General features: G+C 41.5%; 1 long non-coding RNA gene across 1 annotated transcript; it reads right to left on the bottom strand.

Moving 5' to 3' along the window:
* Positions 1-3,786: 3,786 nt before the first annotated feature.
* Positions 3,787-4,871, bottom strand: LOC123330531. The gene is made up of 3 exons (XR_006546522.1): positions 4,758-4,871; positions 4,406-4,535; positions 3,787-3,969 (listed from the first exon to the last, which is right to left on the bottom strand). It is a non-coding gene; the product is annotated as an uncharacterized LOC123330531 (long non-coding RNA).
* Positions 4,872-23,273: the final 18,402 nt, after the last annotated feature.

The following is a 23,273-nucleotide window of genomic DNA, read 5'->3' on the forward strand; positions in this document are numbered from 1 at the left end:
TTTTAAAGTGTACAGTGTAGTATTCTTTTGTTTTTGTTGCTAAGTTGTGTCCAACTCTTTTTTTGAGACCTCCTGGACTGTATGTAGACCACCAGGCTCCTCCATGGGATTCTCCAGGCAAGAATACTGGAGTGGGTTGCCATTTCCTCCTCCAGGGGATTTTCCTAACCCAGGGATTGAACCAGGTGTCTCCTGCATAGGCGGACGGATTCTTTACCACTGAGCCACGAGGGAGGCCCCCAGGGTAGTATTCTTAAGTAGATTCACATTGCTGTGCAGCAGAGCTTTTCCTTCTTGCAAAACTGAAACTCCATAGTCACTAACCAGCAACTCCCTTTCCCTCATACTCTAACAATCAACTCTCTGCATCCTATTTCTGTGAGTTTGACTATTTAAAAAAATTTTTTTAATTGGAGGATAATTACTTTACAATGCTGTGTTGGTTTCTGCCATACAACAATGTGAATCAGCCATAAGTATACATACGTCCCCTCCTTCTTGGACCTCCCTCCCACCCCGCGACTCCACCCCACCCCACCCCACCCCACTCCTCTAGGTTGTCACGAAGCACTGGGTTGGGCTCCCTGTGTTATTCAGCAACTTCCCACTAGCTATCTATTTTACATATGGTAATACATGTATGTTTCAATGCTACTCTCTCAATTGAGTTTGGCTATTTTATATACTTCATGTAAATGGAATCATACAGTGTTTGTTCTTTGAGCATCATGTCCTCCAGGTTCATCTATGATGTAGCCTTTGGCAGGACCTCCTTCCCTTTTAATGCTGAATCATATTCCATTGTATGTATGTGTTCAGTCAGTTCAGTTCAGTCACTCAGTCGTGTCTGACTCTGCTACCCCATGAATCGCAGCATGCCAGGCCTCCCTGTCCATCACCAACTCCTGGAGTTCACTCAGACTCACGTCCATCGAGTCAGTGATGCCATCCAGCCATCTCATCCTCTGTCGTCTCCTTCTCCTCCTGCCCCCAATCCCTCCCAGCATCAGAGTCTTTTCCAATGAGTCAACTCTTCGCATGAGGTGGCCAAAGTACTGGAGTTTCAGCTTTAGCATCAGTCCTTCCAAAGAACACCCAGGGCTGATCTCCTTTAGAATGGACTGGTTGGATGTCCTTGCTGTCCAAGGGACTCTCAAGAGTCTTCTCCAACACCACAATTCAAAAGCATCAATTCTTCGGCGCTCAGCTTTCTTCACAGTCCAACTCTCACATCCATACACGACCACTGGAAAAACCATAGCCTTGACTAGACGAACCTTTGTTGGCAAAGTGATGTCTCTGCTTTTGAATATGCTATCTAGGTTGGTCATAACTTTCCTTCCAAGGAGTAAGCGTCTTTTAATTTCATGGCTGCAGTCACCATCTGCAGTGATTTTGTACAGTTTGCTTATTTACTCATCCACCTATGGGCTCTTGGGTTGCCCCTCCCTCTTGGTTACATGAACAATGCTTCTATGAACATGAGTGTACAAATATCTCTTTAAGACTCTGCTTTCAAGTCTTTTGAATGCACACCCAGAGTCAGGATTTCCTAATCATACTATTTCTATTTTTAATATTCTGAGTAACCACCGTAATGTTTTCATAATGGTTGCACAGTGGTCAAGGGTTTCTGTTTCTCCACATCACTGCCAACACTTGTTATTTTCTCTCTTTTTAAAAAAAAAAAACAACAAAAAACATCTTAATGAATGTGAGGTGACATGTAGGTTGACTTTAAAGTGAAAATTCCCCTTAGAATGGGGGGTTATTTGGAACTTTCATAGCTTCTGGTAAACTTTGATTTTAGCAACCAGCTGAGATGACTCACCCAAGTATTAATATATGTCATTTTGATGTGGGGAAAAATGTTGGGACTCTAGAAGGAGATTCTGAATCTCCTCAAAGACTATAAAGTTTTCAAGCTGGAGTTCCCAGGAGCAGAGGCTGTCTGAGAAATCCCACAGATATTTCTCAGCTGTTTTGACCCTGAGGACATTTTTATTGAATGAATACAAACATTTTCATTAGAATTATTCCTACATTGCTGTGAATATCATCAAGAACTTATTTTCTGGAGACAGCTCTTTTAAATTAATTCAGTTCTTTGATAAAGTTTTGTACTGTTAAGTTAAATAATTTTTTTACTGCAATAATTTTAATTTGATTCAATTATCACATTTTTGTGTCCATATTAAAACTTTCAAACGTGAGCTTTGGCAATTTTGAATTTTCTTTTGTGATAATTTTCTACCAAGTCTAATTTTCCTGGGTCAGGTTTTGCAGGTATAATATTTTGACAAGAAGATTTGATTCTATAGTCAACGTTTAAAGTCAATAACAAATTTTGCTGTGTGTTGTCTTTGTCAATTTTATTTTGTGTTATTTCTACAAAGTGTAATTTTAACTGGGTCAATTCTTGTACTTTTGAGAACCACCAATATAATGAGATTTCTTTAGTATTTTTTGTCATTATCAAATTTAACATATATAGTTTTAGATATTCTATGTTTGATTCTGCATGGATTATTTCTACTGTGTCTAATTTTTTTCCTGGGTGACAAGTTCAAAATGTACTTGAAGTCAGATATCAAGGTCATAGCATCTTGTTTTCATCCCTGATTAAAAAGTGTAGTATCAACATGTCGGAGGCATGGATTTCATGGGTGAATTACTGGTTTAGAAGTAAGAAGTTCTGAGTGTCTGTCCTTGTTGTTCTCTTACCACTCTGGGTCTATAGGCTAATAGTGTTCATCTAAAGTAAAGTGATTTAAAAAAATTATTTGTTTATTTTTGGATGTGCTGGATCTTCGTCGCTGTGTGGGCTTTCTCTAGTTGTGGCAAGTGGGGACACTCTAGAGATGCGATGAGCAGGCTTCTCACCTCGTGGCTTCTCTTGTTGTAGAGCACAGGCTCTAGGGCGCTCAGGCTTCAGTGGTTGTGGTACCCAGGCTTACTTGCTCCATGGCATGTGGGATGTTCCTGGACCTGGGATCAAATCCATGTTCCCTGCATTGGCAGGCAGATTCTTAACCACTGAACCACCAGGGAAGTTCTAAAAGAAAGTGATTTAAATATATGATTTCTAACCCCCCTTGCAACTCTGGTTGTCTACGATTTGAGTTCCTATCTGTAGGGGTTGTCCTATTCGACCATTACTTTGGTTCTTATTTAATCCCCCTGCTGCACCCCTCTCATCTCCTGTCAACCCAGTGCCTCCAGACAACCACCCAGCCTGTGCTCCCTCAGACCTCTTCAAGGACCTGTGACCTTCCTCACACTCTTCTCAACATTGTTCCTGTCTAGTCTTGACTCTTGACCTGCCCCTGGGATGCACCATTAGATTTTCTGAGCCCAGTCTACGGTACCTCTGATTGAGCACCTGCTGACCTGGTTCAGAGCAGCCTCCTCTAATCTGAGCTCATGTTCCTAGAAGCTGCAGGGTCATCAGTGGCCAGGCTGAGCCCCAGTCCCTGGTCAGTCTTATTCCTACCACTTCTCTCTTTCGGTTGGACATGGAGGTGAATCTTGGGGTTATGTGAGTGTAGTTTAGGGTAAACTGTCCTTGGGGTGGGGAAGGTAGGATCAGGTTCAAGGCCATTCTAGGCAAGAAGAAGAGACAGGAGGGACCACATCACTTAGGATCCCAGCAGAAAACACACAGACAGCTTACATTAGACCAATGTGACTATTTGCCAAGGTGTGGGCTTCCCAGGTGGCTCATCTGCCTGCAATGCAGGAGACACAGGTTTGATACCTGGGTTGGGAAGATTCCCTGGAGAAGTGAATGGCCACCCTTTCCAGTATTCTTGCCTGGAGAATTCCATGGACAGAGGGGCCAGGTGGGCTACAGTCCGTGGGTGGCAGAGTTGGACGCGACTGAATGACTAACACACACAGCAAGGGACAGTGCAGTACCACTGGATTCAGTTAAAGCTCCTGAGCTCCGAAGGGACCAGTGACTGGAACCTGGAAGGCGAGAATCACAGAGGTGACTGCAAGGCCTCCCTGCAGAGAAGGAGCCAGAGGCATGAATTCCCCACCTCCTTATCTACCTCCCTCCATCTTATCTCCTGTCAGGGACCCCTAACTGGCAGAACTGGGCTGGACTAGAATATTTTCAAATTAAAAGTTTTGTTGACCTGTTTTGTTGTAATAAAATTCAGTAGAAATAAACACACACACACACACACACACACACACACACACACACACACAAACGGCAAGGGAGTTCACAGATAAAACTCACACGGCCAGTGTCTACAGGCAGAAACTAGGGTGAGCAGGATGGCAATTAAGTAACTCAGGCATGGTCTGCTCTTACTACCTGTTCACATATGTTCCAGTGAAATCAGGTTAAAAGGAATACCCAGAAAAGACTTACAGGAGAGGAGGGTCAGCATACCTGCTTCATCTTGGATGAGGAATGAGTTGAATGAGTGTGACCTTTGTTAATTCCAGTTGATATCATTATTTCCATCACGTCTTTCCCTGCCACCTGCTTTCTGAACCATGACTCTTGTCCTGTAGTGGACCTGCCACAGCAGAAGCCTGGGTTAGATTGATTAACTCCCTTTGCTGGTCCCTAGGAAGGCTCTGAGGAGTCAGCTACAGTGGGAGCTTAGGGGAGGGCAGGATGGAAACCCTTGGATATTCAGGTGGGGTAAAGGGAGTTCTAAGAATAGAGGAAAAAGGAGGGGAGAGAGTGTTGAAAGTGTACCAGTGGTACACCTGGCCAGGGGCAGACCTGGGCTTACATAAGAGGCATTACACTGAGATGAGCATTTACAGAGCATTCTGGTGCGCTTTACATGGAACGATGCCACCTCCACTGCCTGAAATGCAGAGTACTGAAATGCCTGGGCTTCCCAGGTGATGCTAGTGGTAAAGAACCCGCCTGCCAATGCAGGAGACTTAAGAGATGTGGGTTTGATCCCTCGGTCAGGAAGAACCCCAGGAGGAGGGCATGGCAACCCACTCCAGTATCCTTGTCTGGAGAATCCCGTGGACAGAGGAGCCTGGCGGGCTACAGTCCACAGGGCGGCAGAGAGTCAGACACGACTGGAGTGACTTAGCTCACACAGAGGGAGTGTGTGGGAATGGGAGGACAGTGGGGGCACATTCCCCCGCTTCAGGGTCTGCAGCACAGGGTTCTGCCTCCAAACCCCACGTTTCTGCTGTAAACACTATAGCAAATGGTCAGTTTGAAACTGAGCTCAACTTGTAGAGAGGAAGAGAGGGCTAAATGAGTGAGAGAGAGAGAATGAGAGAGAGGGAAAGAGAGAGGGAGAGAGGAGGCTAATTCTCCAGCCCACTTGTTTATGGACGAGTTGGTTCTGGTACTCACCTCTGATGTAATCAATGATTCTTATTTGTGGGTAGGGGATGGGGAGGGGCTGGTGGGGAGGGGTGCCCACACACAGCTGGAACAGAGTAGGCTATGGACTGAGCAAGATCTTAGAAACACATCTGTTACAATGAAGCTTTCCTTCTTGTCAGTGACACAATATGTGGTTAACATACTCTCTTGGGAATATTAAAACTCAATATAATATATGCCTGTGGCAAGTAATCTTTCTTTCATTATAAACCCTGGGCAGTGCCTGCAAAGAAAGGCATGGTTTGGTCAGTAGAGGGAAGAGAGATCAGAAATCCACGTGAAGGCGATAACCACAGCTCTCTTACTTCAGGATGTAGCATCCACCTTGATCAGCATCACCAGTTCTAAAACTTCATCAGAAGGAAGAAGAAGGGAGGTAAAAGGAAAAGAGAGAACGGAGAGGAAGAGTTTTATTGTGAAGTAATTCCCTGAGGGAACGACATCTCCTGAGAGTCTGAAGGACACTCTCCCCTTTCCTTCTGTGATTTTTTTAATCCCCTATGAAGAAATCTGTTAATTTTGTATTAAAAAACAAAATGTGTTACTTCTTCCTGAGTACTCTATAATGGTATAGGAATGTGTATCATTTCCTCTCCATAATTTTGAGTATATTTTTGAAGACTGACATATTCTGATTCTTTAAGAACAAAACAATGCAATTTGAAACTGACTGAGTGACAGCAATCAAAGTTCTGAGGTGATGCAGTTCACTTCGGAGCTTGTTCGAAATGTCATTAGAAAACCAACATATAGCGGGTTGTTATGGCAACTGGAATACTGGAGTTTATAACATCACTGTAATTAATGTTATCCAAACGTTATTAATCTTTCAACATCACTCACATTCTCTGAAGGAACAGCAGCTCTGGCTCTCCCAGGATTTTTCAATAGTGTAATCTGTAGGAGCTTTCTTTGCATTCTATTTTTTTCAAGTAGATCCTACCCTGACTCTGCTTTAGTGAAATTAGCTATTGTTTCTACTCTTTTACTCATTCTATTTTGGTTGCTCTTTTTTTGATAAAACTTGAAATAAAATGGAAAAAAGGGATTACAGCTAAAATATAGAATAAAGCCCCGATAAAAAGGTTTATGTATTTAAATGCAAATAACTTGAGAAAAATATTAAAATATTTTGCACACAGATTTGTAGTATTAACTCATATTTGCATAGCACTTTTTAGTTCTTAAAGCAGTTTTACATATATTATTTAATATAACAGGCTTGAGAACAAGTAATATTTGGGGGGAGCTTACTATGTGATGGTTAATGTGATATGCATATGTGAATTTTTTAGATCTCATAATAACTTGCAAGATAGGTGTGGTTTAAACATATGCCTCTACAACTCAACAACAAGAACAGAAAACTTGATTAAAAAATGGGCAGAGAGATTAAACAGTTACTTGGTCATTCAGTATTGGTTGTAAATTAAACAACTGCAAAACTGATGGTTTATCTTGGTTTCTCTCCAACCTCCTAGCAGCCCCTCTCTCATGGGTCTTGCAGGAACCAAGGCTTTCCTGTCATCCTCAGACCTGCCTACCCATCCCTGTACTCTTGCTCCAAAAAATTCTCCTCCTCCTCCAATCATAACTCTTTCCTTTACTCTGAAAATTAGGGAATCTTGAATTTCTTCCTTTTTTTTTTTTTTTTGAGAAAGTGTAGTTATTTCCAGTTGATGAAGGAAAGCTCCTTTTTTTTACAGAAGAATGCCAGCTAAAAATTATAGAAAGAAAGATCAAATTAGAATAATCTCCATTTTACAAATTCTTAATGACAAATTAGACACTGAAACCAAGAAGTGAAAAGTTATTGGGGAAGAGGATATTCTCAAAAATATAAAAGTAACTCCCCACAGATTTTGTGCTGGTTGCAAAGGGAAAACCATGCTTTTAGAGTAGATATCTGGCCATCATTACCTCAACTAAGTGATCTAATTTCATGTCTTAAAGTGGGAAACCAATGATATATGTCCCTGAAACAATGCAATATAAGAAACACAGCCATTCATGAATTATGCTTGTCAGATGTGTTTCATCTGAACCTAATCAAACATATAGAGCTAACTTACAGTTTATGATAAATTTAGGGGACAGAAACAAATTAAACAACACCAGGAAGAAACAATCAGACAAATCTAGACTATGACCCAGTCTGTAAAACAATTGGTTTGATTTTTTTCTAAAGCTCAATGTCTTTAAAATAAAAAGGGTGTAAGGGAGTGCTCTAAATCAGAAGAGACTGAAAGGACATAATAGTCAAATATAACCTTGATTGCTGCTGCTGCTAAGTCGCTTCAGTAGTGTCCGACTCTGTGTGACCCCATAGACCACCAGGCTCCCCCGTCCCTGGGATTCTCCAGGCAAGAACACTGGAGTGGGTTGCCATTTCCTTCTCCAATGCATGAAAGTGAAAAGCGAAAGTGAAGTCACTCAGTTGTATCTGACTCTTAGCGACCCCATGGACTGCAGCCCACCAGGCTCCTCGGTTCATGGGATTTTCCAGGCAAGAGTACTGGAGTGGGGTGCCATTGCCTTCTCCGATAACCTTGATTAGATCCCCATTAAAAAGAAAAAAATACAATATATCTTTGGGATGATTGGAGAAATTCAAATATGGTCTGAGATTGGACAATATAAGGGAATTGTTAATTTTATTGTGTGTGTATATGCAAATTATCAATTTATTCAGTTCAGTTCAGTTCAGTTGCTCAGTCGTGTCCGACTCTTTGTGACCCCATGAATCTCAGCACACCATGCCTCCCTGTCCATCACCAACTCCCGGAGTTCACTCAGACTCACGTCCATCGAGTCAGTCAATTTATTACTTCAGACCAAACTCACCCTTCAGTAGCTGCTCTGCAATACCAGGCTGGACTCCTCAAGCATTTGTCCTTTACAATAAGTATGACATTCAATATTACCCCAGTAGAGAGCACAGGAGGAAGACTACAGGAGGAAGGGGCTTCTCTTCCTGGTTTCTGAATGCTGTGTTTTGTTTTGACTCCAGTTATCCAACTGGTCAGATGGGTAACTACTTCGTCATTTGTTCACTTCAACCATACCTTCTCCAGGGAAGTCTGAACCACTTTCCCAAGTGTGTCCCCTCTTGGGTATTCTCTTTCAGCTCCATAGTAGTCTGTAGAGTTCCTTTACATCTTCACAGTTACTCTCCTGTTGTAGCTTTACAGCTCCTGATTTTAAACTTCCCCTTTTGAATTACCATGTGGTTTCTGTCTCCTAATTGGACCAGACAGATATAGTATAATACTGTTATTGTGGTCATTTAGGAGAAGATTCTTATTTTTGGAAGATGCATGCTGAAATAGTCAGGAGTGAATGGTCATGTTGTTTGCAACTTAATTCAAATGGTCCAGCAATATATATGTACGTGTATTGATCTATCTACATAATGCATGCATGGATATTTGTAAATAAAGCAAATAGGGCAAAATGCCAAGTGTTAGCAATTATTGAATCTGTAAGGAGGGTGTATATGCCTTTAGAGTATCACTTTTTTAAGTGTTGAGGGAAATCCTCTCCTTCCTTCAGAGTCATTGTTTAGTAGGAAAAGGGAGAGATTCTTTTATTATTTTATTGGTAGGAGTGTTGGAAGACTAGTCCAATTCCTTAACCCTGGCTATGCACCAGTATATTCTGGGAAGCTTTGAAAATTATGGATGCTCAGGACCTGTAGTGAAAGTCGCTCAGTCATGTCTGACTCTTTGTGACCCTATGGACTATACAGTCGATGGAATTCTCCAGGTCAGAATACTGGAGTGGGTAGCCATTCTCTTCTCCAGGGGATCTTCCTGACCCAGGGATCGAACCCAGGTCCCCCTCATTGCAGGCAGATTCTTTACCAGATGAGCCACCAGGGAAGCCCAAAGTGAGTCACTCAGTCGACTTCTCTCATAGCTCAGTTAGTAAAGAATCTTCCTGCAATGCAGGAGACCCTGGTTTGATTCCTGGGGGAAGATCCCCTGGAGAAGGGATAGGCTACCCACTCCAGTATTCTGTCCTGGAGAATTCCATGGACTGCAGAGTCCATGGGGTCTCAAAGAGTCGGACACGAGTGAGTGACTTTCACTTTCAAAACCTGTAAAATTTTGTGAATCAGAATATCTAGGATCTGGTTATTTCCAAGGGATTAGAATTCTAAAGAAGAAGCTTGTCAGCCCTGATGGTGAAGGTAGAGTGCATAGCTAAAGTCTTCAAGAGGTTTTTGTAAATTATATGTGTTCTGAAATATTCTAATATGCTTTCTTAAGGAGGCATGCTAGAATTTGAAGAAAGCTCTGTATTTCTATATATTCTTCTTCTTTCAAATAAAAAGCTTCTCCTTATGAAGTGAATGTTCCCTGAAAGCCTCTCATCTAAATTGGTCTCTCATTAACAGTGTATGTGGCTGAAAATTTGAGCAGTACTGCACATGGCTATGTTCTTCTTGTTGTTCCATCCTTTTCTGTCCTGTGTGGAGTTGCAGTAGAAATATCCAGTGGTCCAGTATCAGGCAGTTCCAACCTCCTTTTGTAGCAAAGATGCAGGGGGGAGCTAAGCCCAGTATAGTCACACTAATCAGGAAGGTACAGATTAGCACCTGTTATCAAACTGATACGTTCACATCCACCTTTCAATAGTCCAACATTTTCCACTGTCAAAATCACAAATTTTTTAACATCTTATTTCTACATTCACCCATTCATCTGTCCGTTTATTTATTTATTCACTCATTCATGCATTCTTTCATTCATTATTATAATGGATACTGTTGACTCCCTGTCCAGATGCCCTTGAATTTCTTTCATGCTTTCCAGAGCTTTGTTGCTAGTGGCTAATATTTGTTTTCTTCTTAGAAGATTTCTCTTGAGCTACAAGAGCTGAGAGGCAAGAGTGCCTGACAGTTTACAACCCCTGGGTGGCCCATGACTGACTGATTAGAGAGAACAAAGCTCAGCTCTCTTGCCTCTGGGAGACCGTCACTCTGAGCTGGAACTGTGCAATCGAGAGCTCCCCATTGGGCTAGGCTGAGGCTGGGAACTTCCCTGCTTCACTCACTCCTGTGTCACTTCTATAGCGAATAATTTGCACACTTATCCTTGCTTTGGGATCTGCTTAAAGAACCTGACCTAAGACAAATATTTACTTACCTTTATTACAAATATTTACAGAGTATCTGCCAAGTGTCCAGCGCCATTCTAGGTGCTGAGGATACAGCAGGAAACAAAACAAATCCCCTGTTTTTAAAGGGTTTTCATTCTAGGAGGGATAGAAAGACACATGACACATGCATGGGTCTGGTAATAATGCATGATTGTGTGAAATATAAAGTAGGATAGAGTCCTGGCGAGTTGAGAGTTGGACCATAAGGAAGGCTGAGCACCAAAGCATTGATGCTTTCAAATCGTGGTGCTGGAGAAGATTCTGGAGAGTCCTTTGGACTGCAAGGAGATCAAACCAGTCAATCCTTAAGGAAATCCATCCTGAATATTCATTGGAAGGACTGATGCTGAAGCTGAAGCCCCAGTACTTTGGCCACCTGATGCGAGGAGCCGGCTCATTGGAAAAGACCCTGATGCTGGGAAAGATTGAAGGTGGGAGGAGAAAGGGGTGACAGAGAATGAGATGGTTGGATGGCATCATTAACTCAATGGACATGAATTTGAGCAAACTCCGGGAGACAGTGAAGGACAGGGAAGCCTGGCATGATGCAGTCCGCGGGGTCGAAATGAGCTGGACATGACTTAGTGAGTGAAGAGCAACGAAGGCAGTGACGGCAAGGTGCTATTTGAAACCGGGTGATCAGACAAGGCCTTTGCTAGAGCGGTGCTTGAACAGACATTCCGAATGGAGAGAGCAAGTGAGGCATTTGGGTATCTGAGGCAGGAACACTCCTGGCAGAGGACACAGGTGGTGTAGAAGTCCTGAGGCAGGCATGTGTTTAGCACGTTTGAGGAATATCATGGAGGTCAGCGTGCCTAGTGCTGATGACAGAGGCGGAGTCTGATGGGACATGTGGCCTGGGGGACAGAGGAGGAGCTGGTGTCAGATCCTGTGGGGTTTTATATTTCACTGAGATGACTCTGGCTTTTACTCTAAACAGGATGGGGACCCACTGGAGGGTTTAAGAGGAGGATTAGTGTAATTTTCTTTTCTTTTTTTTTAGAATTTAAATTGATTTAATTGGAGGGTAATTACTTTACAATATTGTATTGGTTCTGCCATACATCAACATGAATCCACCACGGGTGTACACGTGTTCCCCATCCTGAATCCACCTCCCACCCCTCTCCTTGCACCATCCCTCCGGGTCATCCCAGTGCACCAGCCCCAAGCATCCTGTATCCTGCATCGAACCTGGACTGGCGATTCATTTTTTATATTATACATGTTTCCATGACATTCCTCCAAATCATCCCACCTTCACCCTCTCCCACAGAGTCCAAAAGACTGTTCTATACATCTGTGTCTCTTTTGCTGTCTCGCATACAGGGTTATCGTTACCATCTCTCTAAATTCCATATATATGTGTTAGTATACTGTATTGGTGTTTTTCTTTCTGGCTTACTTCACTCTGTATAATAGGCTCCAGTTTCATCCACCTCATTAGAACTGATTCAAATGTATTCTTTTTAATTGCTGAGTAATACTCCATTGTGTATATGTACCACAGCTTTCTTATCCATTCATCTGCTGATGGACATCTAGGTTGCTTCCATGTCCTGGCTACTATAAACAGTGCTGCGATGAACACTGGGGTACACGTGTTTCTTTCAATTCTGGTTTCCTCGATGTGTATGCCCAGCCGTGGGATTGCTGGGTCATAAGTGGCTCAGAGGTTAAAGAGTCTGCCTCCAATGTGGGAGACCTGGGTTTAATCCCTGGGTCGGGAAGATCCCCTGGAGAAGGAAATGGTAACCCACTCCAGTATTCTTGCCTGGAGAATCCCATGGATGGAGAAGCCTGGTAGGCTACAGTCCATGGGGTCGCAAAGAGTCAGAAACGACTGAGCGACTTCACTCAAGGCAGTTCTATTTCCAGTTTTTTAAAGAATGTCCACACTGTTCTCCATAGTGGCTGTACTAGTTTGCATTCCCACCAACAGTGTAAGAGGGTTCCCTTTTCTCCACACCCTCTCCAGCATTTATTGCTTGTAGATTTTTGGATTGCAGCCATTCTGACTGGTGTGAAATGGTACCTCATTGTGGTTTTGATTTGCATTTCTCTGATAATGAGTGATGTTGAGCATCTTTTCATGTGTTTGTTAGCTATCTCTATGCTATCTCTATGTCTTCTTTGGAGAAAAGTATATTTAGTTCTTTGGCCCAAATTTTATTTTCACTTTAAAATTTCTGTGTTTAGAATAGCCTGAGAGGCAGGAAGGAAGTGGAGAGATAAACTGGAAGGCTGATGGGCAAAAATCCAGTGAGAGGTAACTGGGCTTCTCTGTGGCTGAGTGAGAGAGGTAGTCAGGTTCTGGAAATGTGTTTCAGAGGTAGACCTAATGGCTAGAGGTGTGAGGTGAAAGAAAAAGATATCTTTTTGACCCAATGGTTTTTGTCCTGAGCAATTGGAAGAATGGGTCTCTATTGATGGAGGGAAGGTAGAGGGACAAGTTGTTTCCTTTATGTCAGTGATTCAATTTTTATTTTAAAAAGCTAGCCTTCAAAACGTGATGCACAAATCTAAAGATAAACAGCATAAATAAGATTTACTTGATTACATAAACATCTCAAACTTCTATATTGTGAGAAAACTTGAAAGATAAATTAAAACTTAAAAAAAAAGTATTTTAAACCTACTTGACAAAGGATTTATGTCCTTATTACTTAAAGAAATCTTACATATTAATGAAAAGTGTATCTTCAAAAAGAAAGGGGAAATATATAAATACATAATATTGTTGTTGTTGTTCAGTCGCTTAGTCATGTCCAACTCTTTGCAACCCCATGGACTGCAGCACAGCATGCTCTTCTGTCCTTTGCTATCTCCTGGAGTTTTCTCAAACTCATGTCCTTTGAGTCGGTGATGCTATCTAACCATTTCATCTCCTGCCGCACCCTTCTCCTTTTGCCTTCAATCTTTCCCAGCATCAGAGTCTTTTCTAATGAGTTGGCTTTTCCCATTAGGGGGCCAAAGTATTGGAGCTTCAGCTTCAGCATCAATCCTGCCAATGAATATTCAGGGTTGATTTCCTTTGGGATTGATTGGTTTGATATCCTTGCAGTCCAAGGGACTCTCAATAGTCTTTTCTAGCACCAAAATTTGAAAGCAACAATTTTTTTTTTTTAATTTTTAATTATTATTTTTTTTTTTACTTTACAATATTGTATTGGTTTTGCCATATATCAACATGCAGAAAGCAACAATTCTTTAATGCTCAACTTTCTTTATGGTCCAAGTATCACATCCATACATGACTACTGGAAAAACCAAAGCTTTGACTACACAGAACTTTGTCAACAACGTGATGTCTCTGCTTTTTTAATATGTTGTCTAGGTCTGTTATAGCTTTCCTTCCTAGGAGCAAGCATCTTCTAATACATAATATAAATAAATATAAATGTGTAAAAAGATGGAAAATCTCATTTATAATAAAAAATTCAAAATAAAAATGGGATAACTTTTTACTTATAAATTTTAAAAAATGGATTATGCATAGTATTGGTGGAGGTTCAGAGAAGTGAAATATTCAACATTTCATGACTGGAAATGCATATTATTTTTGCAACAAGGCAATATGTGTCAATATTCCTGTTTTTCTAACCCATTTATTTCACTTCTAGGAGTTTAAGGTAAAAAATCTGTGTATGCCAAAAAATGATGATGTATCCAAAGGATTGAATTTTAATAATCTTAAAAATCATAATTTAAGAGATATTTGTGAAAAAACAAAGTAAGAATCTTATGTAGAGTATAATCTATATATTCATAGAAAAAGATATAAAAAGTAGTGAAAATACGCAGTAATATGAAGCTGGAGGATCATTTTTAAATGCTGCTTTGAATTTTTCTGTTTTTAACACTTTTACTTATAGTAAACATTTATTTTCTTTAATCAGGAAAATTAGTCCTCTAATAATATTCTTAGAAAAAATTCTTTCCCTGTTACCTCTCTCCCTATCTCCAGCTCAACCCCTCACCTCTCCTAGGTCAGAGGGCCTGATTCTCTTTCACTCAAGCCTATGGAACTCCTTTGTACATGTAAACCAATTGTCTGATGTATTCAACACTTCCACACACTCTCTTGGATCCTTGGCATGGATTATGTTTTTTAACTTTTTGGCCAGCTTCCACTAGAGAAGCTAAAAGGCCTGAATGGTACCTTCCCAACCTCCTGTGAGTCCACGGTATGGGCATAGGTTCCAGGTTCTTACTAGATGCACCTGCAGTAATCTTGGCATCGGCAGCTAGAGATGCACAGAAGTGAGACCACAAGGAATCCATTTCCCCGGAACCAGCGGTGGTAGTGGTGAATCCAGTGTCCAGAGACGGAGGCAGTGGTTCTAAATGTGGGGTTGTATCCTTGACCGTTGTCTCTGGTGGTGTCCAGTAATGGTGCCCCATGTATTTGGTGTTGGCATTGTAAACCAAGGAAAGTGTCTAGCTGCTGAGGCCCTTCTAAATAAATCCACCAAGAGTTGGTTAATGTGTATTGCAATTAAAAACTCCAATGTATACACATGTTTCCTGAATTTTTTAGGTCATCTCCCTCAAAGCCTCATCGTTTGAGGTCATTCCCTTTCATATTCCACCAGTGATGGAGAAGGGTTTATTTTTCTGCCACACTGTGACCACCACCTCTGTCCCTTCACCTTGATTTCATAGCAACATCATCCACTTACACTCACCACTGCTATCCACGGACTTCCAGAATCACTTTTGTGTTCAGCCTCTTGTTTTTATTCTCCAAAACATCTTCATTCTCTTTGGTGATTTACCGTCCTTTTCTCAACTTCAATGATTTTTGTTAGAAAATGATTTTGAGTGAATCAAGAAGACACTGAGGTGGGAGAGACAGGTGGGAGAGAGCAGACTCTGAAATGTAATGTGTCTACCTACAAGTTAATACTCCTCACTAGAGTTAGTAATAAAGCTGAAACCAAGGGAACTAAAATAGAGAAAGGAGAAATAGAAGGATGAATCGACATCTAGCGGCTGAGCTCATACTCAATGTGTAAGAGAGATGTGCTTCACTGTAGAGGTGGAATAGGCTCGTACCATTGATATAACAATAAAGATCACTAGCATTTGTTATTTTGTTACCCTCTGAAATTTTTAGCAATAAAGTCCCTTGGAAATCTTCAAATGAAACTATATGCTTGTTTAGGAGCAGAGGCCAGGGAAACAAATGTCAAGAATGTAGTGTTTTGCAGCAAAGGAGAGAAATTCAGGTTAAAAAAAAAAAAAAAGCTGATAGAAATGGAATGAACTGGTAGTAATGAATGGGAACTGGGAACTGAACTGGGAACAATCCTCAGGTTTGAAAGTGGATGCATCTGAAGGAGGATTTTGACATCATAATCTATTGGCCTCTCCAGCCAACCACAAGCATGTGTCTTCCTTGGACTTTTTCATCATTCAGACCTGTTCCAGCTCCAGGGACTCCAACTCAGAGCTGCTTCTCTTCTCCTCCATGCACAACGTCCCTATCCTCCATACCTTCTATATACATCTTCCTTGTCTTCCATAGATTGACTACATTGCCTGAACCTTTTCTTTAGCTTGATAATGACTTTGAATCTGTTGGTTTCTCCCTTTTCTCCCTCTTTATTATGCTTATCTGGCATGCACTTGTGTTCTTGTCTGGAAGGCTCATAGTCTTGGAGCTGCTTTAAATCTGCAGATTTCTGTCTGCTTGTCGCCCATGCTGAACCTCATCCTTGAGTTATCCCTATTGTCTGTATCTGATGAATGTGGTGGCATCAACAACAGCTGTTGGAAAGGCATGAAAACATAGTAAATGGGCCCATTTTGTCTACTTGGTTCTTCTCTTTCAGACCTTTCCCGTATATGTATGTGATGGTTTAGTGGCTAAGTCACGTCCGACTCTTGAGACCTCTATCCATGGAATTCTCCAGGCAAGAATACTGGAGTGGGCTGCCATTTCCTTTTCCAGAGGATCTTCTCGACCCAGTAATCGAACCCAGGTCTCCTGCACTACCGGCAGATGATTTACCGACTGAGCTATGGGAGAAGTCCCTCCCTCCCTCCAATATGTATGCTGCTGCTGCTGCTGTGAAGTCGCTTCAGTTGTGTCTGACTCTGTGTGACCCCATAGACGGCAGCCCACCAGGCTCCCCGTCCCTGGGATTCTCCAGGCAAGAACACTGGAGTGGGTTGCCATTTCCTTCTCCAACGCATGAAAGTGAAAAGTGAAAGTGAAGTCACTCAGTCGTGTCTGACTCTTGGTGACCCCATGGACTGCAGCCCACTAGGCTCCTCCGTCCATGGGATTTTCCAGGCAAGAGAACTGGAGTGGGGTGCCATGGCCTTCTCCGCCCCATATGCATACTAATGTATAAAAAAAAGGAGAAGGAGGCAGCAGAGGATAGATAGATAGCATCACTGACTCAACGGACATGAATTTGAGCAAACTCTTGAGAGATAATGGAGGATATAAGAGCCTGGCAGTCCACGGGGTCACAAAGACATGACTTAACAACTGAACAGCAACACCATACTAATGCTTGCATGTAGAATTTTAAACTTATGTTAGTTTTTTTTTTTCTCAGAAAAATGGGATTATAAGTACTACTCTTTTTTTTTTTTTTTTCCTTGAGAATGTCTCCTGGGCATCTTTCCATATCATTACATGTATTCTACTTCATTCGTTGTTGAACAGCTGCACAGCATTTCATTGTAAGAATTGTATATATTTTATTTTCCCAATTTCATATTTAGGTTGCTTCCAATTTTATTTTGCTATTTTAGACAATGCTGCAATAAATAACCTTGTGCATATATCTTTTTGCACCTGTGTTTTTCTGTAGGATAATTTCCCAGTAGTGAAATTGCTAGTTTAGAGGATCTGTGCATTTTATAGCAAAGGAAATAATTGGCAAAATGAAAAGACAATCTACTGAATAGGAGAAAATATTTGCAAATGATGTGACCAATAAAGGATTGATATCTAACATATATAAACAACTCATATACTTCAACATAAAAAAAAAATCAAATAACCCAATTTTAAAAAGGGCAGAAGAACTGAATGGACTTTTTTCCAGAGAGGAAATGCAGATGGCCAACAGGCACATGAAAAGATGCTCAACATTATTAATCATCAGGGAGAAGCAAACCAAAACCACAAAGGTGAGATATCACCTCACACCTGTCAGAATGGCTATCATCAAAAAGACGCAAATAGCAAGTGTTGGTGAGGATGTGGAGAAAAGGGAACCCTTGTGCAGTGTTGGTGAGAATGTAAACTGGTACAGCCACTGTGGAAAATACTATGGAGGTTTCTCAAAAAGTTAAAAATAGAGCTACCAGCAATGACCCAGCAATTCCACTCCTGGGTGTACATCCAAAAAAACCCCAAAACACTATTTTGAAAAGATACATGTACCACAATGTTCATAACAGGATTATTTACAATAGCCAAGATATGGAAGCAACCTAAGTGTCCATCCACAGATGAATGGATAAAAAAGATGTTGTACACACACACACACACACACACACAATGGAATACTACTCCGACATAAAAAAGAATGAACTTTTGTATTTGCAGCAACATGGAGGGACTTAGAGGACATTATGCTAAGTGAAATAAGTCAGAGAAAGACAAGTAGTACTGTATTATATCACTTACATGTGTTACCTAAAAAATACAACAAAGTACTGCATATAACAGAAAAGAAGCAGAATCACAGATACAGAGAACAAATTAGTGGTTTCCAGTGGGGAGTGGAAGAGTAATATAGGGGTGGGGAGTTAGAGGTTACACACTAGCGGTAAGACAGGCTCAAGGATGTATTGTACAATGTGGAGAATATAGCCAATATTTTGTAATAACTGTAAGTGGAACAGTTAAAAGTTAAAAAAAGTTTTAAAAGTAACATTTAAAAAGTGTTTAAAAATAAAGCAATTAAAAATTAAAGATCTGCACATTTAAAATCCTGATACATTGCTCTCCAAAAAAGTTATCCCAGTTGACAGTTATCAAACATGTATGAGGTAGAGTATGGCTCTGCTCCATAGCCTTACCTGGATTCTCAAGGCATCTTGGAATTCCTATTTATTTTTCACCGATTCTCTATTTTATTGCCTAAATAGCATTGCTAGGCTGTTTCTGCAGCCCACCAGGCTCCTCCATCCCTGGATTCTCCAGGCGAGAGTACTGGAGTGGGTCAGCAGTGCATGGGGTTGCTAAGAGTCAGGCACGACTGAGCGACTTCCCTTTCACTTTTCACTTTCCTGCATTGGAGGAGGAAATGGCAACCCACTCCAGTGTTCTTGCCTGGAGAATCCCAGGGACGGGGGAGCCTGGTGGGCTGCCGTCTAGGGGGTCGCACAGAGTCGGACACGACTGATGTGACTTAGCAGCAGCGGCAGCAGGCTGTTTCTGAGATGCCTAATCTAATCCTGCCTCTCTAATCTCAAGAACTGACCTAACTGTCTCCTTTGCCACCTTCAGTGTGGTTGCTGTTCATACTCTTCTTGTTGCCTCAAGATCTGAAACTTGTTGCTACAGTTCCACACGTTACTTCTGCACTAGGAAAAATGGGGAAAGATATCCCTTTTATTAGGAGAACAAAGCCTTCAAAGAAGGCCCTAGTTGACCACCTCTTACATCTTTTAGACATAATTCAGTCCCCTGGTCATTTCTAGCTGCAATAGGAAATTGGGATACTTAGTACCTGACAAAGGGGACCAAGATTGCCATGAATATGTGCACCAATTTTGATGTATTGCTTAAGCCTAGGCGTGCTGCCAGCCAGAATAAAATGAAGATTCTGTTAGTATGGAAGAAAGGAAGAATGGATATTGAGTAGTAACCCACAATATTTCAAACTGACAGAAAGATAAGCTTCATTACAGTAGCAAGAAGACAATTTTTTTTACATAGTCATTATAGCTCATTCTGATCAGGATAGCTTTAAATTATACATGTACATTTTTTCTTTGCCAAAGGTGTCATTTAATAAGGCCTAAAGTTAAATTGAAAGCAAAAGCATAGTGAGTTTTTTGAAGTATTTATCTTATGTTCTTGACTGAAGAGATAAATTTAGTAGTTGTTTCTCAGGTAACTAAACTTTGCTGTCAGGATTAGTTTTTTATGTATTTAATTTGCCTTTAAACCTGGGTTCTGTGCAAAGTTCCATAACTGCTTTAAAATATGGGCTTTATTAGGGATATGAAAGCTGAGAGTGCAGTAATATTTTCTCCTTATTAACTCATCGCATGATACTAGGGGTGGGGGATGGGAACCCAGAGCACTCAGATAACCACAGTGAGAAGAGACACGGCCAAGCAACTGAGCCTTTCCACGACCCTGAAAAGAACTGAGGTTCTGCAAAGAAGCACTTGATTTGTTTACCCTCAAAATCTGTTGGTTTGGGAGTTGAATATTGAAATATTTTTAAAAAATAGTCACTTTTGTATAAGGATTTTCAGAGGTGTGTTTTGCTTTCCTTCTCACTGGTTGGTTGTTGTTTTGGAGGCTGGGGGTTGTTTCTAAATTTCACTTCAAAAGCTACTCTAGGCGGAGTTGATAAATGAATGTTGCTCTGGGGTCCACTTTGAAGAGGATGTTATGGTCAGTGCTTTAGGCTGAACACATGGTTACCACTTTATAGTTCACAAATCTGTATCTGTGACTTTATCAATAGGTCTTGGGTTAGTTAAGGTTCTCCAGAGAAACAGAATCAATAGGCTGTATTAGGACACACACACACACACACACACACACACACACACACATTTTAGAATGCTCACTACAACCTTCCCTCCCTTCCCTAAGGTCAGAAGGCTTTGTGGTCTGCCAGCGCCCAGCCTTGCTCAGCTCCCTCTCCCTTTTCTCTCATACCAACATTTCCTCTAATATCCAGACTTGGCATCCACTTCTCTGGAGATCCAGACAAACACAGTAGTATTTGTTTCTACTTATTCCCAAGTAATCTATGAGAGTGAGTGTTTTGCTTCATCGTTGTCAGCATTTGATAGTTTCAAAATCTGTGCTACTTTGAAAAATTTAGAGTGTGTGAGGAAAGAGAAGCCTTGGATCCTTCTTCAGGGAGAGGAGATGGACTTCCTGCATTCCAGATGGGAAAGTGGAATATATTTGTCCTTTGGAATCTTATTATAGATGTTGCCCAGGTTCTAATTTATTTGCTAGGATCCTATTTCAGGTACATTATGATTAAGTGGGATTGCCTGGACTGGCTTGAGATTCTGTGTGTGCCGGGCTTAGTCGATTCAGTGACTCTTTGCGGCCCCAGGGACTATAGCCCGCCAGGCTCCTCTGTCCACGGGGATTCTCCAGGCAAGAATACTGGAGTGGGTTGCCATGCCCTCTTCCAGGGGATCTTCCCAACCCAGGTTCTAACTGCATGGATGACACTATCAATATTTTGGGAAAAAGCATTTGAAATTTCAAACAGTTGGTTCATAACTACCCATGTACACACGCTGGAAGCTGGGGAGGCCTGTACTGACATACAGTGGGAGCACAAATGTGGTAAAGTATAAAACATAGGGAATATAACTCAATATCACAAGAAACTGTAAGAAAAAAAACGAAGTGTGACGATCGAGATAATTCTTGCTGCATATCAAGCAGCAAATTGATATGCCAGTGAATTCCTGTCTTTTTATTTTAAGAGGAATTCTGGTCAAGCAAAACCTTACATAGACCCTGTATGTGAAAGAGATGAAAAGCGACACTGCTCTGGCTTCAGTAGGGATGGAGGTTGGAGCTGGTGTGCTCATCCCACTCTACCAGTGTGGTAGCTAGCTGCAGGAGAGCTCCATGGAACCTCTGGGTCTACAGAACACAGTTTAATAACACTGTTAGAGATGACTCTCTTTCTTGGACTGCTAAGCAAATCCAACATCATGCTAAGTCGCTTCAATCTTATCTGACTCTTTGTGACACTATGAACTACAGTCTGTCAGATCCCTCTGTTCATGGGGTTCTCCAGGCAAGGATACTGGAATGGGTTGCTGTTTCCTCCTCCAGGGGATCTTCCTGAGCCAGGGATTGAACCTGCATCTCCTATGTCTCCTGCATTGGCAGGCGGGTTCTTTGCCACTAGCGCCACCTAGGAGGCTCAAGCATCTCATCGGAGCACAGATGAGTTATCACACATATTTTAAATGTGTGATAACTCATCTGTGATCAATCAGATGTCACACATGCTGGTCCTTGCCCTCTTGGACTACAGATTGCTTTATTGGGCTTCCCCACTCTGTTTGTTACTCAGGAGGTAGACCCCTGCAGGTTATGGTTTCCCAGATTCCTGTTGGGTTTGGCCATTGGGAGGCCAAGGCCAAAGATTGCTGGCAGAAAGTGAAGAAGAAAGAGTATTTATCTTCTCTCCTATCCCATTCTCCCACTCAGCCCCTCCCCATCTTTGGTGATGTTGCTAGAAGGGACCATGCCTCTTCTGCAGCTCCAGTTCCTCTGGATTGAACTGCCATGGGTCTAGTCTCTGACAGGGGGTACCAAAAATCTAAGAAACATGACAGAAAAATCTTAAAACTGAGAAACTTCTGTTCACTCACTTAACCATTTTTTCCCCTGATTACTGGGGGTAAGAGGGAGAAAAAGCATCCTTTTTCTATTTTTAGCAGTGGAATGCCCAAGAAGCAAGGTTTGAAATCATGGTATTACTGAAACAAACGTAATATTTTTTTTTATAAGCTTTTGGATTTTAAGAGAAGATTATGTTGAGGATCATGTTGGTTGGAATTTGGGGCTATTTTGAATCCCTCCCCATAACAACAGGGATCTGGAGAGGTGTCCCAGGAATAAGTAAATGTGCAGAACAGCTTCAGCTCTCCTGTCTGCCATCATTTCCCTACCCAGATGTACAGCACAAGTTGAGTCCTTAAAGTGTTTATTTGCATACTCTGTTGCTCAGCGGTGTCTGACTCTTTGCAACTCCATGGACTGTAGCCCACCATGCTTTTCTGTCCATAGGATTTCCCAGACAAGAATACTGTAGGTTGCCATTTCCTCCTCAAGGGGATCTTCCCCACCTAGGGATTGAATTAGTGTCTCCTGCATTGGCAAGCAGATTCTTTACCGCTGAGCCACTGAGGAAGTCCAAAGTGCTTAGAAACTTAGGTTATTTCATCCACCTTTACATCTTTCCTGGTTTATAAATGGAATCTATATTAATTGGATCTCTTGATTCTGGGAAGGTTTGGGATCTAAACGCCAATACAATCAGCTTAATGTCTAAAGATTCTGAGAGTTTCTAAGGAGACACTAGGAAGGGGTTTGCTTTCTGGGCAAACAAGTACATTCGAAAGGGAAAGATCAGTTGCTAAAGAAAGGATTCCACACCCTCTTCTCTTTTATACAGAATCTTTATTCTGAATGTCATTTGTGTATTGACAGGAAAGACCATGTTAGTTCCCTTGACTTCCACATGGACATCATGGCATGGATAAAATCTTCTAAGATTCTGTGAAATGGACTTCTCTTTGTCTTCTTATAAATTAACTCAGGACCACAAAGGCTCACAGTCACTAAGCGGGCAGTCATTGCCTTGGTAATAGGAGAGTCTATAAATTTTCAGGGAACCTTCTCTTGGGAGTAGAGTTCTTCTTGCCTATATTTAAGTGGCGAGAATTAGAGGAAAAGTTTTCTTAACTTTGGTGCGTGTGTGCTCAGTTGCCTTTGTGACGTTATGAACTGTAGCCCACCAGGCTCCTCTGT

The sequence above is a fragment of the Bubalus bubalis genome, chromosome 19, assembly GCF_019923935.1.
Source record: "Bubalus bubalis isolate 160015118507 breed Murrah chromosome 19, NDDB_SH_1, whole genome shotgun sequence".
Taxonomy (NCBI): Eukaryota; Metazoa; Chordata; class Mammalia; order Artiodactyla; family Bovidae; genus Bubalus; species Bubalus bubalis.